Below are 8,216 nucleotides of genomic sequence, written 5' to 3'. Positions count from 1 at the left end.
GATAGGAGGAAAATAACCAAGCATATAGAAGAGAAATAGCCATTCAGTACTTAATGAAAGAGTTAGGTCAAGTTTAGGGGAAACTTCTGGCCTTCGGTTTAGGGAAACTGGCAATCTCTCCACATAGAAATAGTTTGCAATGTTGTCCAGGGGACAACAAATTTGTCTTTTGTACTAGGGAGCGGGGGGAATAACACTTTATTCATAACATTATGTTCCTTCACCCACACTCTGGATACCTGCGACTGAGCACATCATACATGTTCATCAATGTGGGTGGGAGCTTCCTGCTTTAGGACTCAGAACAATTTGCTTGGACAAATGACAAATGTGCAGAGCACATTCTATGTGTTTAGTCAGGACACTACAGAGGAAATAAAAACCCAAAACATTTAGGATATCCACATGGTTCTGAGGCAGCCTCCTTGCTCTCTCACCATCACTTCATTAAAAATTGGGTGTTCACGCCTATTACATCCAGGAAGATGAGAAAACTTAGAAAAAAAGATGCCCTTTTCTCTTGGCTGTTTAGGATCGCGTACAAGAGAGGAGAGAGAGGTTGGTGAGTGGGTAAGAAGATGAGAGAAAAGAAGGCTACGGAGAGAGAGAGAAAGAGCAAAGAGCTGGAGGAAGAAATAGCTCTTCCGAGCCCCTTCCCAGTTTACAGATTTCGAAGGCAATATTTTGCATCAAGGAGAAAAATGTCTTGCCTTTGCACCAGCCGTAACTTTTCTTTGTGATACAGTTGCCATGGGGATGATATGCCGGGTTGTGCCACTTTATCATCTCTCTCTCACACATTTTATTATAAAGTGAGTACTTGGGATTCTAGACCATAAATATGCAACCACAAAATGTTAATCTGCAAACTAACCTGCCAACCAACTTCAGAGCAGTAATCGTTTCTCTGGCTGGCAGAATTGCTTTCCTTCCTCCCCCCACCCCCCCACCCCCCACCCCCTTTGAAAGCCACACAGGCAGGGAAGCGAAGGGACCGAACAGACACAGGCATCTGCAATTAGAGACACTATTTCCTTTCTGGGCTTTGTGGCCTTTCGGGCCAAAGGCAGAAAATGAAAAAGAATGTAAATTGCTCTCGCAAGGAACAGAGTTTACTAATGCTATCCCACGTTTCCAGGTTACCTGAGGCATTTCTATGTAATCCTTTGCAAATATTTTTTGAGGCCAGTCAGATTCTTTTCCAAATCTGTGGGAGAGAAAAATTTTATGTAGATAAATCCCCAAATAGTGGTTTACTATGTGTATTTAAAAACAGAGCACAGTATGCCTCAGCAAAGTTCAGGTCATTGCATGGGATGCGCTTGACAAGTCCCCATTCCTTCTTTTTTTTTTTTTTTTTTTTAATATTTTATTTGACAGACACACAGCGAGAGAGGGAACACAAGCAGGGGAGAGGGAGAAGCAGGCTTCCCGCTGAGCAGGGAGCCCCATGCGGGGCTCGATCCCAGGACCCCGGGATCATGACCTGGGCCGAAGGCAGACACTTAACGACTGAGCCACCCGGGCGCCCCAGTCCCCATTCCTTCTGAAGCCACTGACTGACATGCAGAATCTTCCTCCGGGCCTTCTGTGGGCTTTATTCACAGCTAAGCTGGAATTCATAGAAGCCAAAGTGGCACAAAGGCAACTTAAAAATAAAACCAACTTGTTTACACTAACTGACCCACTCTGGTCCCAGCCCTGTCCCTTCAAAACAATTTAGCGTTCAGGAAGCAGCTATCAATGCCAGCCATATTATTGAATTGAACGTAACATATAGGTTCTATTTTCCATTCACTTCAACAAAACGATGACCTTTAGGAAGAATTTAGCAACTTGATGCTCTCTACCAGAGACCTAGTTCAATAGACTTGTTCTGCTGGGATTATGTGCCAACTTCCTTTTTTGAGGAAGGAACCACAACTTAGTAATTCTTTTTAAAGAACAATATCACATGAAAGCCATATGCTAATAATCCTTGTAAAAGGCAATATTTCTGCAATCTTGTGATTGTTCAAAAAAAATGATAAAACCAATAATAATGTACTATTATCAGTTCAGACATCTTTTTCATGATGGGTTATGTTATTACTCAAAATATTCATTGTTTCTCCCTGTGGGAGGATTACACATTCTCACTTTATTGCTATCAAGCATGGTCACTGAATTGCCTTAGCCAATGAAATGTGAGCAGAAGTTTCCAGCTGAAGTGTTAAGAGCCATTTGAGTGTCTGCCATATTCTTTTTTCCCTTTCCCACAAAACCCACCATGTCTTAAAGAGTGTCTGCCTCTTCAGTCTGGGTTCCAGAATGGTGACAACACAGAGAAGAGCTTTAACTCACCCAAGACAGACAGGATGTAAGATTTAGGGTAATTTGTTACAACAACATAACCTAGCCTACACTGTTATACCTCATCTACAAAATTTATTCATTCTTTCAGCATCCATTTATTAAATTCTTACAGTGGGCCAGACGTAATACTAGGTAATGGGAATTTGAAGATGAGGAAGACCCAGTTATTATCCTTGAAGTGCTCATTGTGTCCATTGCATGAAATATGGCAATAAAACAATGTCTGTAAATTAAGCTCTACTTTCTTTTTCAAAATACTAAGATCTTTCAGAAGACAGAATTTAACCTTTGGTGTACTGGATTAAAGATGGCAGCACATTCTTTCTCTTTCGCTTCCCTCCTCACACCATGGGGTTAATTTCTCTAACCCCTTGAGCTGGAATAGAGTATAGGGGGATTGCTGCTGTACCAGTTTGGGGCCTATTCTGAAAGTGGCAGTTTTGCCTTGTCCCATATGGGAACCCTCACCCCTGCTGGAGACAGTGGTATTTGGAGGGTCCCAGTTGCCAAGCTGTTCTGGCTGGGGGTCCAGTTACATAAATAAGGGAACAATATTGGATATTCCAGCCCCAGTATACATCACGTGGAACAAGGATAAGCCATTCCTGCTGTGCTCTGTCCCAATTTCTGCCCACAGAATCATGAGCATACAAAATTGTTTTTGCTTAAGGCACTTAAATTTGGGGGGTTACGTTATGCAGTGATAGAGAAGCAAACGCTGTAACCCAGAAAGCCCAGAACTATTTTCTGGGTTGCTTTGAAACCCTTTCCTACTGATTCACTTCTAATCTCAGGGACTTCCTTTGTTTTTACGACTCCCTGACTCCTGGTAGTTTCTATAGTTTCCAATAACATTTTTTTTTTTTTTTGGCAACACTATCCTTTGTTTGGAATTTATAAAATATCTACCAGCCTAAAATAGCACACTTTTCCAGGGCACCATTGTCAAATTCCAGCATGATATATTCTCTTCTAAAATTGCCTTAAACTAGAATTTAAGGATTAAGACAGGGCAGGGGAAAACAGAAAAGCAATAAAATGAAATTTTGAAAATGGCAAACATTGCTGCTAAGGAATACAAGAGATCGTTGTTTGGGATGGTTCTATAAATTTAGGTAGTTTGATGATTGGCATGACTCCAACACAGGGGTTTTCAACTTTAGATTATAAAGTGAGATCCCCTGGAGGGTTTATAAGGAGATTGCTGGGCCCCACCCCCACAGTTGCTGGTTCAGTATGCCTGGGTAGGACTTTCATTTGTAGTTCTAGCAAGTCCCCAGGTGCTGTTGCTTCTCCAGAGACCACGCTTTGAGAATCTCTGGGCGAATCTGTCTCCACACATGTGTTTCCACTTTGTCATCTGTATCCGTGACAGATATTACTAATTAATCATTGGACTTTCTCTTGCTGAGCCATTCAGGCAATATCAACTCATTTTAATTGAAAATTAAGAGAAAACCTTTTTGCTATGTAAGATAACCCTAGAATCCAGGTAACTTCTATAATAGACCATTAATGTTTATCTTGTTCTTGTCGCATATTTATCTCCCCCTTTATGTTTTTACTTAATATGACAACATGTTTAATTTCCATAAATATTTTTGGTCAATTTCTGTTCAATAGGTAAGAGTATAAAATCTATGTCTGCCCTTCCCTACAGCATTGTGTAAGAAATAATTAAGCAGTATATACTAAGAAATTAACATTTTATGCTTGATGTAGTGATTGGCCAAGTCAAACCAATACCAAGAGACAAATATAAGTTGTTGTTTTTCTCCCCCAAAGTCATATTGACTAAGAATCAGTAAATACTAGGGATGATCACACACACAAAAATTTAGTTTTATGTCATCCAGGTAAAATTGCAGTTTGGGGTTTATATTTGTGTTTTCTGTAAAATATTTCCTTTGTGTAATAGCTTCTTCCATTGTAGCAGTAATTCAAAGTTTATTTAATTTTGCTATGGACATTCTTCTGAAAGCATAAATTTAAATGTAGTGATATAGTATCTAATGCTCAGTAATAAATAATTTTGTCCTATTCTTATGGTGAGGTAGAAAAAACGGACTGCAGGGGCGCCTAGGTGGCTCAGTCATTAAGCGTCTGCCTTCGCCTCAGGTCATGATCCCAGGGTCCTGGGATCGAGCCCCGCGTCAAGCTCCCCGCTCAGCGGGAAGCCTCCCTCTCCCACTCCCCCTTCTTGTGTTCCCTCTCTCTCTGTGTCTCTCTCTGTCAAATAAATAAATAAAATCTTAAAAAAAAAAGAAAAGAAAAAATGGACTGCCTAAATTGCCATGATATATTTTCTTCAGAATTTGTTTCCTCATCTGAACAGCAACTTTTGGCCTTTGAAATATTTGAAGGTTTGGGGCATAATTTTATTCTTTTATCCCTGGAAGTTTTGAAATATTCATAATTTCTCAACGAATTATGGCTTCTAGGTTCTTTTTAAGATTTTATTTATTTATTAGAGAGAGAGAGAGAGAGCACGAGTGGGGGGAGAGGCAGAGGGAGAGGGATAAAGAGAGTCTCTAGCGAACTCCCTGCTGAGCACAGAGCCCGATATGGGGCTCCATCTCAGGACCCTAAGGTCATGACCTGAACTGAAATCAAGAGTAGGATGCTTAACTGACCGAGCCACCTAGATGCCCCTATGGCTTCTAGTTTTGAGAAAAATCTCTTGAGTAGAAATGAGACTTTTGAAAATATTTCTTGTTTCACTTTGAAATTCTTTAGAAAGAAATCCTATGACACCTAGTACGTGTTCAAGAAAAGTTATAAAGAGGTAAAGTTTAATTTAGTAAATACCAACATGAATATTTGCAATAACATTTGCCAAATTTTACAATGTTTTGGTAAGGTTCAAATCTCTTTAATTTCAAGTAATAATGGTCAACGAGATGGACCAGTGGTTTTCTTGACAAACTGCATGGCTTTTTTTTTTTTTTTTTTTTTTTTTTGCATATGATAGCTTTATGCTCCTATTTTTGTCAAATTTTTGCAAATGTAATACAATTTACAAAGAATTGACATACTGAAGATATTTTCAGGGTTAATTCATGTAGGAATAGCTAATAACAGGTTCAATTTATTGAGGACTAGCTCCAGGCCAGGCATTGTACTGGGAACCTTATACCTTTATTTAATTCTTAAGATAAACCTATAGATGTGTGTTATTTAGTCCATCTTACAGATGAAGAAACTGGTTCAGAAAAGTTAAGTGACTTCCCCACAGTCACAAAGCTAGTAAGGAATGGAGTCAAGATTTGACTCCAGAACTCTCTAATTACAAAACACTACATTTTAACTGATAAATCGACATTCCAGAAAGCTGAGTAATGTCATCACCCTTCTTAAAAGGAAAATATAATTTATTTAAAAGATCACTACTCTAAGCTCTAACCTCCCTCCCAGAATAACTTTACTCACAAACCTTGAAGTCAAAAGACAAGCATGCCCCTAGAAATATAACTCTCTTGGCACCTGCTCCTTAAAATGCTGTGATAACTCCATGACATTCCCTGCCCTTGTTAGAGGCACAATCATATTTACACTGAATTCCTCAGGCAAGTTTTGTTGTTGGGGTTCTTGTTCTGTCCTGTTTACTCTGATCACAAAGATAATACATGATAGCCGGTAAAAGTAAAATCAATCCAGAAATACATACTGTTGACAGTGAAATCTGTTGTAAGACTTTGGCGTTTGCATCTTTCCACATTTTGATATGGGGTTTGACATCTATTTATACTTACATAAAATAGTGTTGTTTTCTACACTTGCTTTTGCACTTGATACATCTCTTCTGTCTCTCCAGAATCCGTCTATCTTATTTGCTATAGTTAATGCTCCACGAGAACGTCCTCTGTTTCTTCAATCCCTTCCCAAAAAGCCCCTCCAATGCCTTACTTTCAAGGAAGTCAGGGTAATCCCTGAGGATGCGGTTTCCTTTTCATCCTTCCTCCTGGAATCCCTTCTCCAAATTCATGTGTCAGTCATGGATTCAGGGCTGCTCCCCTCCTCTTCCACAGTGATGCTTCCAGACCCTTACTAGTCCATGCTCTTGGACAAGCTTGAGCCCCTTCCCCTCCAGTTTCTTCCTGCCATGACTCCAGCTGCTGCTGCTCAGAGCTGCCCTTTCCCGCCACTCCCCACCCTATCAGGGCTGCAGGGCTTCACCCCAATGCATGTCATCATTTCTGGCAACTCCATGTCTCTTCAGTCCACTACCGCCGTGCTTTCTCCCAATCCAATTTAGAGTCTAGACTTGATTATTTTAATCCTGCGCTTGTCAGTTCCCCAATCTCCTCTTCTTCCTATCTACCAACCCTCAGTGGGCATAGCTATTTTCCTTCTCATTGTCTAAAGCAAGTTCTGATAGAGTGAAAAATTGCAGTCCATTAGCTTGTTCTGCATGAGATTGCACACGGCCTTGGGGGTCACTATGACAACTTTGGAATTTGTATGAGATTTTGAGCAAACGAGTGATGTGACTTTATTCATGGTTAAATAGAATCGCTGTCTACTCTGTGGAGAACAGAATTTAGCACAACACGAATTGAAGAGGGGACACTGGTTAGGAGGTGTTTGCAAACTCAGAACAAGGAGGAAGGTGACCTGGACAAGCGGTAGCAGTGGAGAAAGTGAAAAGAAGGTGGTCTTCCTTCAGGGTGGGAAGGTTCTATTTTATCATAGTGCTAGAAATTATCTGCAGGCAAAGCTCTGCCTTGTGGACCCCCAACTGTCCCTGACTCTCTCCAAAGCTAGATCTTCCCTTTTACACAGAGAATCTATATTTATGGCTTTGAGCTAAAGTAAAAATACTCTGAGGGTTCTGATTTGTTGATAGTTTCTTTCTTATTTTTTAGTGCTACTAATGACTAATTTTTTATATCTCTTTTATTATTTCAGTAAGAGTTTGGGGAGGATGAGTGATAGAAGACATGTATTTTGTCATTTTGCTCTATAAGCTTCTTCATGTTCTCCAGTTCTTGGTTTGATGGCAACCCCAGGGTGGGCCTGCAGTTAGTTGCTGCAGGGGTCCAGCTGAAGAGCACGTAATGGCACTGTCCTTTCCTTGGACACTCCCAGTGCCAAAGATTTATTTTCTTGGAATTCCAGACTTTATGGTGACCCAGTCTGCAGGTCAATTCTTCCTGCACATGAGAACTGGAGGGCCTTCAAGCATGAAGCCAAACTCAGGAGCAAACTAAAAGCAGGGTCAGGAACACGAAACACACAAGAGAAACTGCCAGAGAGGGAGCTGGAGACTTAGAGTCTCAGTATCTAAGGAGTAGAGGTTGTAGAAAGGAGATGAATAATGTTGAGGTCACCCTGTCATGGTATTAGGGTGTGGTGGTAGGGCACCCAATTTGATACAACAAAACAAATCTTAACTCCCTACTCCAAAAACAAAAGTATGAGTCCACATCGCGGCAAAAAGTAGAACTTCGGTTGCCTACCTGGCCTTTCGTGCATGCCAGGAGCAGTCAGGGTGGTTAACAAACCCACTAAACTCCATGGAAGCCTACTTCTCATTTTTTATCTGTTTTTTTCTGTTCAAATTATCCAACAACTGTTACATCTGCATTACCTACTATGATATCAACAAAAGTCTGTCAAATAGATCATGGAAAACGAGGAATAAGAAGAAACAACCAAGATTATTGGATTTGAATAGAAGGTGATCCTGGTGTCCTTCTAGTGAGTAGTTTCTGCAGTGGTGGCAATGGGTAGGTGAGTCAGGCAGGAAAGCAACAAGCAAACAGTGTTTATATGTTCAGAATTTGCATTCCAAGACAAGGAATGTGTGTGTTACTGATGTAAGGGAGAACTGGAGATAGTCGAAGGCAAATGGGCAGGGA

This window comes from Phoca vitulina, unplaced genomic scaffold, assembly GCF_004348235.1.
Source record: "Phoca vitulina isolate PV1807 unplaced genomic scaffold, GSC_HSeal_1.0 scaffold10, whole genome shotgun sequence".
NCBI lineage: Eukaryota > Metazoa > Chordata > Mammalia > Carnivora > Phocidae > Phoca > Phoca vitulina.
This window is presented reverse-complemented; position numbering follows the sequence as displayed.